Genomic DNA, 13,224 nt, shown 5'->3' on the forward strand with positions numbered 1-13,224 from the left:
AAAAAAATTTAAGTTTGTTTTTAAAAGATATTTTCAATTTCAAAATTTATTTTCTACTCTAGTAAAAATAAAAGATATTTCTCAAAAATATTTTTCATTCATAAATCAAATACTAAAAAACTTTTCCGGAAAATAAGTCAAAAATCAACTTGTTTTCCAAGAAAACATTTTCCTTCATACCAAACACACCCTTAGTTGAGATTTCATTTATCAGATTTAGTTACTAGTAAAGTCGAAATAAATGAAGATACTATTATGAAAAAACTAAAATCATGAAGTCACGAAGATGTAGTATTCCAATTAAAAGATCAGACGATCTATATTGATAGCTCTATGCAAAACTAAATCGAAAAATGGAATGCACACAAGTAAGGAAAATGGGCCATCGGCCCTAGCCTGTTAAAAGTTGGGCCAATCAAAATGGACTAAATGGGCTAAGAAGTTTTCCCACTACTCAATTTTTGAAGCCCATTAAGGTCACTTCACACCAAATATTTCAAGCAATTCCCTTCACTTTACCTTTATCATTACAACTGCGCCAAAGACATAGTTTTTATCAAGAGTGTCCAAATTTAAGTATATATTGTTTAAATAAGTATAAATATTATAAAATTAATATAATATTATTTGTTGGCGGCCTAACACGCATGATACATGAAGATTAAGTGACTCATCTAGTTGAGTGTTTGAGTTATTTACCTAGAGGACTAGAGATCAATTCTCAATTAGTTCACTCTTTTCTTTCTTTATGTTGTTTAGTGGTGCACTATATTCTAGAAATTCTAAAAGAACCCATACATTTAAATTCTGATTTCGCCTTTGAAATTACACTTTTACTTTGCACTATAAATATGTGCCATTTTCTTTTGACAAGGGAGGTATGTAAGTAGTTGTATGTGCATATATATTGTAAGTCATACAAAGAATTTTTAGTACACAACAATATAAAATTGGATGACCGGTGCCAATTTTGAGATTATATATTGAACTAATTAGTCATATTATTATAAGGATGATACTATTATTAAAAAAAAAAAATACAAAACACAATATATTATTTTAAGATCTAACTTCCACCTGAATATAGATTAAATAGATGATAAATTAAGAAAAACTTATAAATAATCACAGTTGCGGGGATAGCTCAGTTGGGAGAGCGTCAGACTGAAGATCTGAAGGTCACGTGTTCGATCCACGTTCACCGCATTTAATTTATTATTTTTTAAAATGTATTTTTAAAAATCATTTTTATGTTCAATCTAAAATTTATGTATTTTTTTTAACTTAAAGTTTAATATTTATTGGATTCGAATGAATCATGAATCTATTGCCGAACCATCAAAGGATGTGGTGCAACGGATGAGTTGCTGCTGTCCCTTAACTAGGGCTTTAGGGTTCGAGTTTTGAATATGAAAAAATTCTTGGTAGGGTGCCTTCCTTACGCGATGCGTATCCGAAATGGAAAAAAAAATGTATTGCCGAAGGCTAGATCTGCCTATGGTCCTCCAATTATGGACTTAACCATTCTCTCAGATTAAAAACAAATTAGTAAAAAAGAAAAAATCTACAGTAATAATTAGAGACAAGAGAATGTTACAGTCAATGACAGCTAATTTATGTCATTAGACTCTAAAAAGGAAAATTCTTATACTAGCTTAAGAAAGTTTACTACTCTACTAATGGATTATTAAAGAATTAGAAATATTCAACACAAAAGTTAAATGTAGTTTAAAACATGCATGGGGCGGTTAGTGTAAATCATGTTAGGTCTAGTGAGAGTCTAGTAGTTATATAAAGCTTAATTATTTCTAATTTTGATAAAGTATTAAGCAAACTTATCTTTGACCTTTTACCCTATCAAGATGGAACTTTCCATAATGATGGGGATTAGTCAATGAGATTAATAAGTCTATGTTGGACTTCTAATGGTAATACATTTTGTCTCTAATTCATATTTTTCTTCATTTTTTTCCCCATATAGTTTGCCTTTGTTCATAAGCAAAGGTATCTTTAATTAGACTTATTATGTTCCATTGGATACTCCAATAATTCATATTTATTTATATTATATTTACTCACTATGTTCTATATTAATTGTCATGTTTTATTTTTTGAGAATAATCTGATTAATCTTCGAAGCTGAATTTGGTTAGATTAATTCAATATTTTAAAATATATGAAAATTACAATTCTTCTCATACAATGTGATGAAAAGAATACATATTTTGAAATAGCAGTTAAAGTTAATTTTGTTCGACACTTGAAAAATTAAACATGACAAGTATTCTAAAATGGAGAGAGTATAAGTAAATTTTATTGAAATTGTGTTCATTTTGCACTAGCAACTTCTACCTCAATTTCATTTTACTTTGCCCATGCTAAAAGTAGTTTTTTTTTTATTCAACTAGTCAATTTTAGAAAATCAAAAAGTTTTATTATTTTAATTTTCATATTATCCTTAGTATCAAATAATTATTTAAAGTAATAATAGTCCGTTAAAATTTTGAAGCATTATAAATAAAATACATTTTTAATTATTTCATATCAAATACAACAGAGGATCAAGTAATATGAAATGCTTCTGATATAACATTTTCAAGGCCTATAATTAGACAATAGTCAAAGTATCTTTTGACAGAAAAATACCCTGATAAGTTAAATAAGAGAGGCAGGAAAAGCCAAAAATGATACATCAATGGCAAATTTGATTAAAAAATAATAATTTCCTTACAATAAGGAGACAAAAAGTAGAGATAAGGATTATTTTAGGGTATTTTTATAGGTACTAATGTGAACAAGCAGTAGACATCACCTTGTAAAGAAAAATATAGCTTATGGTTAAAAAAATAAAATTACTCAAAATTAGAAAATTTAATTACCAAGAAAGTGAGACAAGTAATGGAGGCATCACCTTTAAAAGAAATGGGTCAAAAAGAAGCATTATAGTCTTAAAATGGCACACGTGGAAAGAAAATTCAATATACTCAATTTTTTATAGTTATAATATTCAATATTTTTATTTTACTTATAATCTATATATTATAATTTACATATATAATAATTTTAAAAAATCGATGAAATGATATCTTGTGACATCAGTTGGGACAAGGTATACGCTAGCTTAGTGGGGAATTTAGAGATTTTTTCATAAAATTAGATATTTTATGTATATATTTTTTAAAATTTGTATTATATTATATTTTGACACCCGTAAGACCTCTAACTGGTCCACATGGTTAAATGGTGAGCTTTTGACCTTAAGGAATAAGGATCAATTTTCACTTAATACATTCTTTTTGGTGCACCCATGTTCGGATCAATTCCCACTTAATATATTTTCTTTAGTGCATCCACATTCGAAAAATCCTAAATTTGACTGTGCTCTAGCTAGCCCATCTATTACACATAAAATTGAATGGTACAAAATAGAAGAGAGGAAGATTCCTTAGGGGATAAACATTATTTGTTTTGAAATGATCATATGTTCATAGAAATGTGGCAAAAAGATCAATAACCCTTTTGTCGTACTGTTTTTTTTTTCTTTTTTAAAAATAGATATATGCTTTGAAATTTTCTAGTACCATCTTTAGTGTAACCAAATCCTTTCACGTATATTTTAAAAAAAGTTCAACATTTGTTGGTTCAGACAGTTATAACTAGTTACAATTACAATCATAGTTGATACTTATACAATTAGAGGCGGTGATGTAGTAATAAATATTCCTCTATTCTAAATTAAAATTTTCAAATTCAAACATGAATATGAAATTGCTTTCAGTTGAAACGTTTTACCTCTAAAGTGGAACTTTTTAATATTAATTTAAATTAACAGGGCCTCAAAACTCTCATGTCAATATGCATAACTTGCTTCATAGTAGAATATTTCCGCTACATAATTCTATAAATTTAAACAATATTCAGAAAAACATTAATTTAGTCTTTTTAGTTACGCTCCCAATCACATTTAAAAATATATTTGCAATGTTTATGTCAAACTGATAGATTGTAGATGTATAACACATATTTCACTTTTTTTTATTACTTAGCTATAAAAAACTTATACCTCATCAAATTAATTAACCGCAATAAGTTGTACGTATTAATTTTGGTATAAACGATACGAATAAGTATTTATTATATAATAGACTGATACAACCTTGAGTAGATATTGGTTCCTTCTAAAAAAAATTTAATTTATTGCTTTAGTTAAATTAATAAATTTACTCAAAAATAATTGTTATTTTAAAAAAAATTCAAATCTGTCATAGCTAAATAATTCATGCCATATCCTAAAAAGCCTTACCTATCTGCAGAAAGCATAATGATTAATGCTACAAATAAAAAAAAAGGATCAGAAGATTATATACCAACCTAAATTGATAAGGAGATATGGGAACATATCGAGTTTTTAATCGCTAATTAAACTTTAGTCAGTAATCAGTATTTTAAGACTAATAATTGCTTTTTAATATAGAAATGTTATTTGGATGATAATACCTTAGACTAAACCATGTAAATATTCAAAATTATCGAAATACCCTGTGAAAATGGGAATACATACCCTTTTTTTTTTTGTTGGAAATTTACATAAATCTCATTAGTTTAGGAGCTAATTACTTAGTTACATTCTAATTTGTAATATTACATATCTTATAAGATTTTAGTGCATTCAAATACGTCAAGATATATGTGTCTAAGATACACAAGGTCAAAATCAGGTATAATTTGTTCTAAATACATTATATCCAAGTGAATTCGTATGTATCTGGGATACATAACAAATTTCACCCGTCTCCCTTACTTCTCTCCCATCTCGCTGCATAATTACACTATTTTTTTTAGGTACATTTCAATAAATATCTAAATATTAACCAGCGATCCAAAAATTGACGTCATAAAGCTAAATTTTGCAAAATTCAATTTTATGACACATAATGATTCTCGATAGCTATTGCCAACGGGCGCAAAAGCTAGCCATTACTTAAAGAGAAAAATTAGAGCCGTCTGTCTAGGGATTGTGTGCTGGCTGTCTCCTAACTAGGAAAAAAGGCCATCATGCACTTTGGACAAAAAAAGATACTTATCTTAAAAGATAAATATCTCTACGATCAGAGGCGAAATCAAAATTTTAATCTTACAAGCTTTGAACGTTATAACAATTGAGTTCTAAACTTAATATTTAATATATTTAATATACTATTAGTATTTGAATAAAAGTTACTGAATTCGGCTAAACTCGTATCTAGACTTCTAGCTTTGCCAAGTGTACAATTACATGTCATAATGAAATGAAAGGTGAGAGAAAAAAAAGTAAATTTGACTTGATTCTATCTCCAGCTTCCAGGGGGGGTTAGTGAGTGAGATAGAACTATGTGTAAAGTTAGAAAGTGTTATATTTGTGACCATCAAAAATGATCTTTTTATGCACTTTGGAATCTATGGAGAAGCATGTGCATATCCAAGAATGATCCACAATATGCTATACTATCATGTTGATCTCAAAGTGGCGGTCCTTCAGAGAGAGAAAGAGAGATGTTAAAAGTTTTATATAAACTAATAAGGTAATCAATGTTATTTTATCAGTCAGAATTTGAAGTTTATGATTATTGATCAACTAGTCATTAAACTCATAACTCAATATAACTACTGAATTCACTCCGTTCAAATTCGTATCTAATATTATAACTCCGCCCTATTTATTAGTTAAAAGTTTATTATATTTGTGTTTGTGTACGACTTAAGACTTTTTTTTTTGTCGTATATTGTTTTTTTTTTTTTCACTTTGGGAGTAGGACATTGTTGAGTGCTCTGGTACATGATTCTTTCATTGTCTATCTCTATCAAATGTATATTTTAATTCCCCATGCCACAATGGTACTTAAGAAAAGTCATTCTCATACATGCAATTGCATACATTGTACTTTTACCCTTTATATGCATGCATAAAAACCTCACCCTCCACTCTCCTCTCCCAAAGATAGTGGAAAAATATCGTGTATAAAGTAAACAACTTTGGTTACTAATTTCCTATCTTAATTATTTGGCAAAATACCTAAACCCTCCCTAAATTTGACACGACTTATTATTTAGTTGCACGTCTAAATTATTAGTTCTCTTAATATAATTACCCTTTCGATTTGGTACGAATGTTAGTTACATACCTAAAAAACTATGACGGTAGCCACATCAGCGTCAAGGGGTAAAATCAAGTCTAGAAGGATAATTAAGACTACTGATAGTTTAAGTATGCAACTGAACTTTGCATTTTTCAAATTTATGTGTATTTTGGTTTACGTTCACTTGTGCAAAGGGTTAACTACTCTTGTAAAGCTAAATAAACTCTTTCCACCCTCTTTTCGATGTCTACCTAAGGACCTATGTTAATGTTTTGAAAAAGGGATGTCCGCCTTTTGTAACAAATAGATTCACGAGACTGACTACTATATGTTCTTACTTGACCTTATCGGCCTATGAATTAAGATTTTGCATCAAATTATGTAAAAGAAAAAGAACTACTAAAACTAATCAAAGAATTAGGGGAAAATGGCCCCATTTGATTTAGGTATGATGATATCTATGGGGTGGGGAAGTAAACGTATTTTCAGTTCATATGATGGCAATTGATCACGCCTAAGATGTTAAAGTGAAATAGAACTTTTCAAAAATGGAGATTAATTCATTATTGGTAAATTCAGATTTAGGAGTTATGATTAATTAGGGGAATTTTAAAAAAACTTACAACACAATATTTTGCATTCATGTACACAGCTACCATAGGAATTGGCATCTGCACAAAAGTACAACAAATGTTGTTAGGAATTTTTGACCAAAGTAAGCTATTATAAAAATCAATTTACTAAAATAATACGTTTTTAAATTTTTTACAAAACTAGTATAAACGTAGTTCACAGTAACGTTTTAGGTTATATTTTATTCAAAAAAATTAAATAACAAAAAGACAAAAATCTGACAGAGTAAACAGCATAAAACGTTATTGTCAGTAACGTTTTATAATTCGTTACTCTGAAAGCACGTTTTACAGCTAAAACGTGACTCACAGTAACGTTTCTCAATGGTGAAAATTGAAATCCAATCTTGTACATCTCTCATTCATTATTCAAATTTCCACTATTAAAACGGATAAATATATTTTGTACATACCTTCATTTGAAATATATATGATTTTCTCTTTTCACATAGACAATACTTTTGTTAAACAAAAGGAAAAAAAAAAGTGAGGATGACTTTACACAAATTGGAGCTTGTCTTGTATCATTTCAATTTCAAAATTTGTAAATAAATCATATATATGAGAGATCTTCTTAATTCAAGCCTAAGATAGCATCCCTTCCAAATATTAGACCAATCGGTTTCTTATCATTATTAAATATTAGACTATCAATAAAGAAGTTATTGAATTAAAATTGATGTAATAAGTAAGCAATTCAACTATTAAAAAATAAATAATGGCTATATCATAATAGAAGAGACAAAGGAATTAATTGATATTGTAGTAAAGCCTCCTCACAACTTATTTTCCTTGCAAAAGTATTATATATGTATGAAAAGAGAAGAAAAGAGAAATTTATATATGTGAATATATATGTGTAAAATATATATATTCATTTTAATAGTGGAAAGTTTAATAAAGTTGAATGAGGCATGTATAAGATTGTTTTTTTAATTTTCAGTCATTCCAGAAAAACGTTACTGTGAGTCACGTTTTAGCTGTAAAACGTGCCTTAGAGTAACGAATTATAAAACATTACTGACAATAACGTTTTATGTCTGGTTAATCTGTTAGATTTTTATCTTTTTGTTATTAAATTTTTTTAAATAAAATATAACCGAAAACGTTACTGTGAACTACGTTTATACTAGTTTTGTAAAATTTCAAAAGAACGTATTATTTTGGTAAATTAATTTTAATAATGAATTACTTTGGTCAAAAATTCTGTTGTTAGAGTACATAAACAACATGTACCTAGTAAATATCACCAATCGATCTGATTGTAACATCTTAAAAATTCAGATAAGATTTTAAATTGTTAAATTTTAAGTAATTCTATATGTAAGGTCCTAGTACAAAGTAAATTTTGAAATTTTTGGGTTAAATGAATGATGGCCACATATATATATATACAATCATATAGATATACGAGTCGTATGTTAAGTCACATGTAAAATACCTACGAATTGGAAATTTAGGGGTTCACTATTAAAATTTTCCTAAAAGCAACGGTCAAAAGCGATGAATTACAATGTTTTTTTTGGTAAAAATATTATTGTGAAGACGATGCAGTCCGTTTCATCGCTTTTGTCCTCGATCTTTGGCTTTTCATTTGGACAGACGTAGTTGCTCTTTTTCCAATCGATTGAGTCAAACTACATGCGGTTTGATTTCCGATACAAGAGATAAGTAGGAAAGCTCAATACTGGAGTGATCGTACTACAAATTTCTTAGTACTCGCATTTTCAAGCTCTAGTTTCTCAATAATTTTGAGTCTAGATAGTTTTTGAATTTATAAATTGTGCAAAAGTCAAGTGTTTCTTAAACTATATATTGACTTTCTATATTTAAATTAAATTAATAGGTCAGCCTTCTTGAGTTTTAAACAAAGTTAAAAAACTATTTTTATAATTAATATATAGTTTTTAATAAATCGTTTTATTGCTAGTTTATCAATTTGAAGTCATTTTTGGACGCATTACTACTATGATTTAGTCTATTTTTTGCAAATGTTTGTTTTACTCTATTAAAGTCAAGAAGTTTAACTAATTAATTTATTGCAATTTTGTGTTGAAATAATTTTAATTTGGTCACATTCTAATTCCAAAGCCTTTATTGTATGAAGTATCTAATTACATCCTATTCTGAAAGTTTTTCAAATTACAATAATCTCAGATTTTTTAGAATTCGCAGAGACATTGAGTTATATTGTACATGTTCGTGAACAAAGCTAATGTCCTTTGTTCACTCTTTTTATTGTACACTTTTCGACGTCTCTCGATATCTCCTAGTAGGATGACCTTAAAAAATTTCCCAAGAAAACCTCAATTCCTCAAGTTTTGATTCCTACAAATTAGGGTTTCTATGATCTTCATGCGTTTTCACCGTCAATAACTTTTTTCTTCATGATTAACCCTTGATTAAATGATTTGCTTTTGAATTTCATGTTTTCAATGTTAATCCATGGACCCTAAAATATACATGTATTTTCATGTTTCAGAATTATACATTTTCATATGCATGTCTTAGATTATTAGATTTTCATGATATATAATGCTTTTAGATAAAATATCTACAGGTACATTTTAGTTATCAAGATTTATAAGCTACTCAGTATGATCAGTAATAATGTTTCTAATTAAACACATGTTTTTCGTTGGGAGCATAGCACTGAGCGGATTTAGGGATGAAGGATTTCGATTAGCGTTCCTGAATCGTTGATAGCAATCCTTAAGTCTCAGAACTATGTTCCATTGTAGGTTCATGTAGCTCCAGCGGTGCATCAGATCAGTGGATCCAAATAGTTATCAGGTCTCTTACCTTTGCAAGTATCAGACAACTTTTTTCGATATGGGGGCAGTACACTGAACTCCATGTAGTAGCTCACATGACTTATGTTTGTTTTAGTATCTCCCATAGCCAATCTTTCAGTTATTGCATGAACATGTACTTATGTATCTCATTTTACTGTATTTCAGTTTCATGTTATTTTACTTGATCATTGCTGTCACGATTCAAAAGTCAAGGTCATGATTGCACACACCCCAAAAACCTCAAAATGGTGTTAAGTCAAAAGAAAATACACATACGAGACTCCCGAAGATGAGTCATGCCACAAACAATAGAAAACAACAAAGAATATCCCAAAATCTGGTAGCATAAGTATAAAGAGCATCTTATACATTTCTAGAATCTATAATACATCACAATTCATTGAAATGAAAGTTAAAGACTTCAAAATAATTAGATGAAGACTAATGGCGATCCGAAAATCATGATCTCACCACAACTCTGAAAGAGAGAATTTCATTGGGTCCAATCAACCACTATGGGGATCATCATGACTAGGATCTACATTAAAGGGATAATAAAAGTAAATAGAGTACAATTCACATGAACTTAATAGGTTAGACCAACAGAGTAGAAACAACTAAACAGACTTAAGAAATAAACTATGAATGCTTCCATCTGCATGTAGAAAAGTCTCATTCTGACACAACCTATCGTGTACACCTTGTCAGGAATTTAGCTTCCAGATAAGGACCCAGGGGGGCTCGTAGTCCATTTACCAATCTCATAATCTCAATATCTCATCAACTTTCCACCTAGCTCATGGTCAAGAATATAAGTAAGATGTCACATTTTTTTTATCAAAATGATAGTATTCTCCATTTATTCATATTTCCTTAAACCATGATATACTACATAAGGATGAATGTATCATAATACATAAAACACAAAGGCATAAAGGCATAATCAGTTCATCATGATTTCAAATTATATCAATTTCCCAAGCTTAACAGGCCATATGAAACATTTCTCAAATGATAGAGATAGTGGAAGAAATCATTTTAAATCAACCTTTTACCTTTTGGAAAAGCATTTCATTCATTTAAGATGGTTCAAAAATCAACTCAATCCCTTAACTCAGACATTTCTACGTCAAATATAAAGATAGGTCACACAACCCCTCGTTCGGGCAATACTCAAATAACACATACTCCCCACAATAATTAACAGTATCACACTGTAACGACCTATTCCCGTCGTTATAGAAAAGCCAATGGGGGAAAAATTTGGGCCGAAAAACTTTTTCGTAATAACATGAAATTTCCCAACCTAGTCCAAATTTGGACGAAATCAGAGTCAGTAAGGTCTAGGGAAATTCATAACAATTGGGTGATCTAATTATGATTTTGATCACATGAGAAGGTAGCTAAGATGTTAAGAAATCCGTACGACTTTAGGAAATTGAATTCGGGCGAGTAGAACTCCCAAAACTGATCTTAGCGTCAACGGGTAGTTTCTGAGTGTCGTTGATTGAAGGTGTGTTGTGAAATGGGGGAATTAGAATTATTAAATTTGCTCACTGTTCTGTGCAAGCCACTATAGAGGGAATTTGTGCCACCAGGGCGGGGCCGTTGTTACGGGGTGAGTACCACTGTGGCGTGGTAGATGCAACTTCAAGTCGGAAATATACTCAAAAAACATTTTATTCTACAATTTTTGAACTTGAAAGATAAGGAACGAACCCAGAAGTCTTCTTGACAGTTTTCCACCATTCTTGAGTCTAAAAGTAAGGTTTTCACTCCTTGAATCCGTTTTTCGATTCGTAGAACCTAGTTTCTTGGTTATTATCGATGGGGAAGGGTTTTGATCTAGAAATTATGGTGGAAAAGCCCTAATTTGGATATTGGGATCATGAGTCAAGTTTCTTAGGGGATTCAATCTTGTTTCGAGGTAAGTGATGATTGTGATTTCATATTTTGTGTGATGTATGCTTGTAACTACTTCATTATGATGCATGTATGTATGCGAATGTTGCATGTTTTATCACACTAATTGTAAATGAGGATTATTGAGTAATTGTATGCCATGAATTATGACTTGATTGTATTATTTGAGAATATACTTGTGATTGTGGCTTGTTGAATGATTCGGGTGTTGCGTTCCGACACACTGACTTGGATCGGTTGTCACATTCCGGCATAAATATGGGATCGGTTGTCATATTTCGGCATAAACATTGGATTAGGTACCACGTATCGGTACACTAACTATTTGAGTTTGGGTTCCATGAGAGGACCAATGACCTGTTGTAAATGTATATTGTTGAGAATGTGATAATCGATATTGTACATGTTGAATATTTGCATGTTTTAAATGTTGTATTTACTTGCTTATGTTACACTTAGTGGGATAGTCGCGTGATCCTTCCAGTACACTATGGTTGTGTACTGACTGCACTTGCTCTTTCTTTTGTTGAGTACAGGGCATCTCCAGGCGGCTCTTGACAAACCTTGTCTAGAAGATCAGTGATCGCCGATCGAATTCAAGGGTGAGCCAGTTCTTCCGGGCAGCCTTGATTTCTTCTTTTTATTTAGTCCATCTTTTCGGGCTTAAACTAGTTCTTTAGACTTCTCTTGTTTAGTTTGGGGTTTACCTATTTCTTTAGACCATGGTTCGTTGTTAGAGTTTTGGTACGTTGACTTTCAAGTTCTAGGCATTTAAATTCCGCAAATTCGTTGTTAGTTCTTTTGGGAGGTTATTAGAACTTCAGTATTTAATTATTTAAACCTACTTCCATAGCTTTAAATTATTTAGTTAGACAGTAGTAATGGTTCTGCTACCGGAAGGTTAGTGTGGGTGCCAATCATGATGGTCTGAGTCGTGACAAAGTTGGTATTAGAGCCTAGGTTCGTTGATCTCAATGTACCAAAACGAGTCTAGTAGAGTCTTGCGGAACGGTACGGAGATGTCTGTACTTTTCTTCGAGAGGCTATAGGACTTTAGAAAATCTCTCTGTTTTCTCTTGTCTCTTTTTATGTTATAACTTGATTCCAATTGGTATCTGGTCATCCGAATTGGTATCTAATCTCTTTCTCTCTTCTGTCCATAAATGGTTAACCCTAGGTTCAACGGCGTCAGGCCCGTAGCTCACGTCAATGCTCCAGATGAGAAATCTGCAGCGAGAGGTCACGGTCGAGGAAGGGGTAGAGAAAGAGCTAGGGATAGAGACCAAGGAAGGGTGGAGCCTACTAGGGATGGAGCACCGGTTGGACATGCTCCTAGAAATGAGGCCCCTCCTACGCACCATGAAGATGTAGATGAGAATGTAGAAGTGGAGGAGGAGGAAAATGTTAGAAAAGAGGAAGAAGTGCAGACTGAGACTACATGTATTCCTCCCATAGACCAAGTGTTAGCTCAACATATTATGTCGTTCTTGAAAGGATTGGTTGGTCCTGGAGTGCTTCCCTCTGTTCAAGCAACTCAAGCTCCCGCCAATCCCCATATTTCTATCACTGTTCCCAAGGTAGGTGGAACTGTAGGTACTGATGCCTTCTTCCGTCCTTTGTTGGGTCCTGTTTTGATTAGTAATGAGCATGAGATGTTGACTAAGTTCTTAAAGTTGAAAGCGCTTGTGTTCCATGGTTATGAGAGTGGATACATATGAGTTCATCCTAGATTGCTATGAGAGGCTTCATAAGTTGGGA

General features: G+C 31.1%; 1 non-coding gene across 1 annotated transcript; it reads left to right on the forward strand.

The window, feature by feature from the left end:
• Positions 1 to 1,133: 1,133 nt before the first annotated feature.
• Positions 1,134 to 1,206, forward strand: TRNAF-GAA (transfer RNA phenylalanine (anticodon GAA)). Its single transcript has one exon. It is a non-coding gene; the product is annotated as a tRNA-Phe (tRNA).
• The last annotated feature ends 12,018 nt before the right edge of the window (positions 1,207 to 13,224 follow it).

Source organism: Solanum tuberosum, unplaced genomic scaffold, assembly GCF_000226075.1.
Source record: "Solanum tuberosum cultivar DM 1-3 516 R44 unplaced genomic scaffold, SolTub_3.0 scf00225, whole genome shotgun sequence".
NCBI lineage: Eukaryota > Viridiplantae > Streptophyta > Magnoliopsida > Solanales > Solanaceae > Solanum > Solanum tuberosum.